Here is a 6698-nt window from a genome sequence, read left to right as displayed (position 1 = left end):
AGACAGCTATAGTGTACTTACTTATAATAATAAATAAATCTTTAAAAAAAAAAGATTATATCACCTGATGATGTCATAATACACGTTAGGATGTTTACAAGGTGATGAAATCACCAAACAGCATACTTTTCAAAACATATTCCTATTGTTAAACCACACACCACTAGAGTGGTCTTTTGGATAAAGCACTGGGATGTATGAAGGTCTCCCTAGTGCTTCAGGTAAACCTCGTAAAGCATGTCAATAAAATACTCTAAGATTGATCCTCCAGCTCTTACTAAAGAGGGAAATGAAGGAACTGGACAGGCATACAGGAAGAGGTGTGGTTTCAAGGCACACACTTCAGACAAGGGAATACCTGGGTTCAGCTCCTCTTATTCTCAGACAGCACCTTATTTGTAAATCAAGGAAGATAAATGACTATGTCAGATAACTGGTGGGAAAAATTACTGCATGGACACTGACCCTGATCCTTGAAAATTAATTTCCTTACCAGAATTTCCTCCAAACTATAGGAAACTTTGGCAACTAAAACTATTAGAGAGATCTTAGCATCAATAACATTTCTGTTTACCTTGCCATTCATAAGAGTTAGCCTCAGAGAATCAAGTCATTTCCTTTGCAAGAGCCAACTGTTAGAATAACACAACTTATTGCATGATCATAATCACATAAAACAATACAAATTAGCAAATCTAGCAGTGCATAATGCATCTGTTTTCTTTTTTTTTTTGGGGGGGGGGGTCCCCGAGACAGGGTTTCTTTGTGTAGCCCTAGCTGTCCTGGAACTCACTCTGTAGACCAGGCTGGCCTCGAACTCAGGAATCTGCCTGCTTCTGCCTCCCAAGTGCTGGGATTAAAGGCGTGTGCCACCACTGCTGGACCCATTATGCATTCTTATCACTGTAAGCTTAACTTCCTGGAATACCCTTACAGAGACACACAGACAGACAGACAGACAGACACACAGACAGACAAACACACACACACACACACACACACCTACTCAAATCTACGGCCAAGTCTTAATCTTAGTAGACAGTGTAGACAGATATGAATACACCTTGTTTGCATAAAACTTTAAAGTGCTCAAAAAACCAAAAAAAAAAAAAAAAACTTTAAAGTGGTTTCACATTAACTTTCAAAATTCCCTGGAAATCTCATTATTAGGACACATGTGACATGAGCATGGATCTTCTGAAGTCATTTCAGAGTATAAAAAGGGTGTGTTTGTCAAAAGTGAACACTGATTCTCAGACAAACATTGTTTATATTAGAAAGTAGTTGCCACAGATCATTTCCCCATCAGAAGAATCAGAAGGCCCTGTCTGACCACCTCTTTTCGTCTTTTGTAATAAAAAACATTAGCAGATATATTCAACTGTGTTGAAAAATATAGATACATGTCTAAAGCTCTGTATATAACATTCAAATGGAGGATGGGGGACTTTAATGGCCTTCAGCAGTCCAGAAGATGCAGTTACTCTTTATTACACTAGGGGCAGCAATGTATAAGGAATGGCAAAGTAAGCATTTCAATTACATCTGCACTGCAGTCTGCTAGATGACCAAATATTAATACCTCTTCATTAGACATTTGAACAATCAACAGTTTGGCTATATTTTTCTCATTTAAAGAGTATTTCTTGGGAAATGTCTGGTTCATATCTTTGCTGGTTTTTTTTTTTAAGCTAAAAGAAATTCTGTTCCCACCCTAAGATCAACACCCCCCCCCCCAGATAACTTAATGAAGACAGTCTTGTCAGGATTTCATCAGACTCAGACATAGGGTACAATTAGAGACTAAGAGTATGGGGCTGGCAGAAAGAATAGAAGGCACCAGAAGCAGAATTCAAGGTCTTCCTGAAGAGCAACTCCCAATTAACCCTGTAAGAAAATGTTTTGTGTGTGTGTGTGCACGCATGCACGCGCAAGTGTTTGTGTATGCTTCCCTACAAAATAATTATAAGGATTAATAGACGTCTATATGCTTAGTATCTGCCCATCCTCCACAAGAGCTTACATTTTGAAAAGCAATTTTGTTTTTATCTCAAAGGTAACCAATCAAGCACACTCAGCTTCAGTTTCCTTGGTAACCGACCTCTGCTTCCTGTCTAGACTTCTGGTCATGAGAAGAGAGAAATGGAAAAATACTGGACTAAAGCAAGCAGGCTGAAAAATGGTCTTTCTTCTTACTGCAGTCTACTTCTCTGCCATTGTAGTCCACCCCACCCCACCCCCAAACATTAGCCAAGTCTGTTGGTGAGGGGGAGTGAGATGACGTCTACTTTTATGTATCTTTGCCTTTATATCTGCATCAATTTGGTCCTGACTAGTCACATCCTCAGCAGCACAGACATCTTTCTTTGTACTCCACCCCACCTCTCTTTCTGGGATATATTATTCTTATGATTAGTCATAGCATGATCCACCACCTTCTTTTGCTCTCTTGCCCCTTCCCTTCCTGTCTTACTAAAGTAAGGGTGGAGAAAAGGCATGAGATACAGAGGAGACAGAGGCAAGTACTACTCACGGAAGCCCTGCCTTTGGAAAGCCCATGCTTTGGACACTCCTGCTAGTGTATTCACATTAAAATCTAAAGGGTCCACAGAGACACACACACACAGAGATATACATAGACATATACAAACTCACACACTCACAGACACACAGGCATGCATGCATGCATACATACAGAGACACACACAGAGAGACAAACACAGTACACACACACACACACACACCCTAAGTCTGATGAACTCCTGACAAGACTGTCTTATCATGGAGTCAGGTAGAGTGAAAAGAGCTAAGGGGAGGAGCAGAATTTCTTTTACCTTTAAAAAAACAGCAACAAAAATATGAACCCCAGCACCAAAACATTTCTTAAGAAATCCTCTTAAAATAAGAAAAATATAACCAAATTATTGACTGTCCAAATGTCTAATAGGTATTACTATTTGGTCAACTATCAGAGTACAGTGCAAATGTAAATGAAATGCTTAAATATTTTTAAAAAATCAAAAACTTTTAAACTTTTTTTAACTTTTCTTTTTAAAAATGGTTTTATTTAAATAAAAATACATTACTTCCCTCTCTTTTATTCCCTTCAGCACCTCCATCCCCACTCTCAGGTCGATTATATTTGTTACACACACACACACACACACACACACACCCTTCTGAGTCAGTTGTTGTTTATGTGTATATGGTTTCAAGGCTGACCATGCAGCACTAGGGCAACTAGTCAGAGGGCACATCCCTGACAGGCTAATTCTTCTTCCAACATATCTGCCTATAGGTCTCTGTCTAGGGGTGAGACCCTGCAAACTTTCCCCCTTCCGTGTTAACATATGCCACCAATAATGCCATTGCTCCTGTTACACAGCCATTTCTAGGACTGGTTACTTGACAGCAGACTTCCTACTATTGTGGCTCTTAGAATATTTACAGCCCCTCTTCTGCAATGTTCCCTGAGCTATATAAAAGCAGCAGCTGTGCTGAGGGTGTATCTGTTGGGGCTGGGTTCCCCATGATTTGTTGATCTCTACATTATATCCAGTTGTGGTTTTCTTTGAAGGTTCCCATTGGTTGGAAAGGGAGGCTTCTTTGATGAGGGGTAGCTACAGTTATCTATGGGTAGAAGGATCAGATTTAGAATGTAAAAGGAATTATGCTAATCCCAGCACTGGAGAGCGTGAAGCATGAGGATTGTGAATTCAGGACCAGCCTGGATCACATAGCTACCTCACCCTCTCATACACATACAAAATGAAAATCTTGGGGTGATGATACATAACTTTAATCTCAGGACTGGGGAGGAAGGAAGAGGAGGAGGAAGAGGAGAAGAAGAAAAGGAAGAGAAGAAGAAAAGGAGGAGGAGGAAGAAGAAGAGGAGGAGGATTGTGACTTCAGGTCTAATTGGAATACACAACAAACACACAAACAAACCAGCAAAGCAAATCCAACTTATGATATTCCTCAATGCTAAAAAGCCCCAAATATATTGTTCTCATGGCTCTGCATTTCTGGGATCTAATTTTCAGTTGCCATAGGAACCACTCAGGTCCTCTACTTATTGGTCTAAATTGCTACTACAAAAAGGCTCTATATCTTTTTGTCCTGTTAATTCTCAGTTGCCATAGGAACCACTCAGGTCCTCTACTTATTGCTCTAAATTACTGCCACAAAAGGCTCTGTATCTTTTTGTCCTGTGTGGCCTAAAACCACACCTGGAAAGAAAACCTTTCTCCTGTCCCATCCCTGGACAGACCTGGATTTCAGTTTCCACATTTTCTGTCACCTCTCTCCCCTTAGGAACTCTCCTCCCCACATTCTTATCCCAGCATCCATGACGCCTCAGGAGAGAGGCAGGATAAAGATAACACTACTGCTATCCACACCCAGGCCCCAACATACAGTGGAAAGTAACATAAAGAAGAAATCTGGGATGAAGGTAAAGCTTAACAATGTGTCCCCAACATCCTCCGCACCCCTGAATTACAAATGACGCAGGGACCTCTACTCATCCAAGCCTATCCCTGCTTTGCCTGTCTGAGGCTCCAATGTCCAAATTCCTACTCTGGTGCTGAGAACCACGGACACAGACAATAACTAACTAAAGTCTCTAGGGACAAGCATGAAAAGCTTTTTAATATTACATTTAAATTTATTTAGTGTGTGCATGTGTGCAGGTATTTGGTGTGTGTGTGTGTGTGTGTGTGTGTGTGTGTGTGTGTATCTGTATGTCGGTGTGTTTGTCTGTCTGTATGTATGTATGTATGTATGTAGAAAAAATTTCAGGAATCACTTCTCTCCTACTATATGGGTCCTAGAGACCAAACTTGGGTCCTCAAACTTGGCTATAAGTGTCTTTAACCACTGAGCTATCTTGCCAGCCCCAAACATGAAAATTTCAAGCTGTACTAATTTGAATCAGTGTCAATTTAAAAAAAAAATAAACAGTTAGAATAAGGTGAAGCATCCAGGTCTATACTTAGCTTAATTTACATAGTCAAGAATTCCACTTTTAAATAAGAAAAAGCAAAAGCAAAGTAAACTTCATTTCCAAACTTGTACAGCAATCCAGTAAGGGCCAGTGAGATGGCTCAGTGGGTAAAGGCACTTGACCAAAAGCCTGAAAATCTGAGTTCTATTTCTGGCATTCATGTGGTTGAAAGAGAAAACCAACTCCCAAAAGAGTGTCCGTAAACCTCTATACACATGTCATAAAATACACAAATAAATGATAAAAACTGTGCAGCACAGTTTGCAATTTTATTCCTTCTTCTTTTTAACTGTTCTTTGAGAACTTTATACCATGTGTTTTGAACTATTTACCCCCATTTCTCCAACTCCTCCTAGATCTACTTCCTTTAGGAGTCTAATCTGTGCTACCCATGTATTCTCGGATGTATGGCCTTCCATTAGAGGCTGAATGATCTACCAGGGGCCACACCCATAAAGAAAACTGTCTCTCCCTATCCCAGCAGCTATCAATTGTCAACAGCTTCTCAGCTAGTGGGACTGAATTGAGCGTGCATAGTTCTTACATATGCTGTCACAATTGCTGTGAGTTCTGCTCAAATGTCCTACTATGTCTGTTTGTCTATAAATCACCATTTTCTTGTAGTTGCCAACCACCTCTGGCATTTACACAATCTTAGTGGTCTTTTTTCCCCCTACAATGGTCCCTGAGCCTTGGGAGTAGCAGCAGTAGTACATATGTTTCATTTAGGGCTGAACATTCTACAATATCTTATTCTCTGTGCCTTGACCAGCTGTGGGTCTCTGTGTTATAAGGATTAAGAGATGGACTGAGGAATGGTCATACCAATAACTCATTAGGAATTAGTATATTATACTACGTTCACTTAGCAGAATATCACTAATAGGTACTTCCCTAGGGCCTGTGACCTGTATGGCCACAGGTTTTTGGCCTTGATAATGGTACAAGGTATGGGCTGCAGCTGTGGAACAGACCTTAAATGCAATCAGAAAGCAGTTGATTATTACCATAATGTCTGTGCCACTATTGCACTGGTGGGCATGTCTTGCTAGGTCAGGCATTATTATAGATTTTAGGATTCCTAGCTAGGTAAGTTTGGTGATTATTTTTCTCCTCTGCTAGGGGAGCATGGCATCTTGCAGCACTATGAAAGCTAGCCAGTAAGGATAAAGCTTCAAAGTAAACACCAACTTCATTTCTCCATTTACTATGACTCTAGTATATGGTGACTTCAGCAATAGGCACTTAGCATACAGTTCTGGAGGGTAACCAAGAGAAATGGCAATAGCCACATAGCTCTCTGTGAGTTTAAAGCCACTTTGGTCTATACAGTGAGTTCCAGGCCAACTGGAGCTAGCTACACAAGGAGACCCTGTCTCAAAACAAAAAACAAAACAAAACAAAACAAAAAGACAAGCCACTTAACATCCCAAATACTTAGATATTTCTTCCATTAAATATCTATGCTGGTCACAATGAGCATGTCTTCTATAAAACATTAGACCATAGACACAATTCAGCCCAGTTCTTGTTCACTTTGCAGTTAGCTTGATTATTCTTCTAGTTTGTAAAACTAAAATCTTTGTTTCCAGCTGGAACATCATTATATTCTCCATCTTCTCTCTCCATATTTCTATCAGTGCTTTGATTAATATTTTACAAAAAAACTTGAGAAATTTGAAGTGATTTCTTT

This window comes from Mus caroli, unplaced genomic scaffold (genome assembly GCF_978045245.1).
Source record: "Mus caroli unplaced genomic scaffold, Mus_caroli_1 scaffold_5, whole genome shotgun sequence".
Lineage (NCBI taxonomy): Eukaryota > Metazoa > Chordata > Mammalia > Rodentia > Muridae > Mus > Mus caroli.
The sequence above is the reverse complement of the archived record's forward strand: the minus strand, read 5'-3'. Positions refer to the sequence as shown.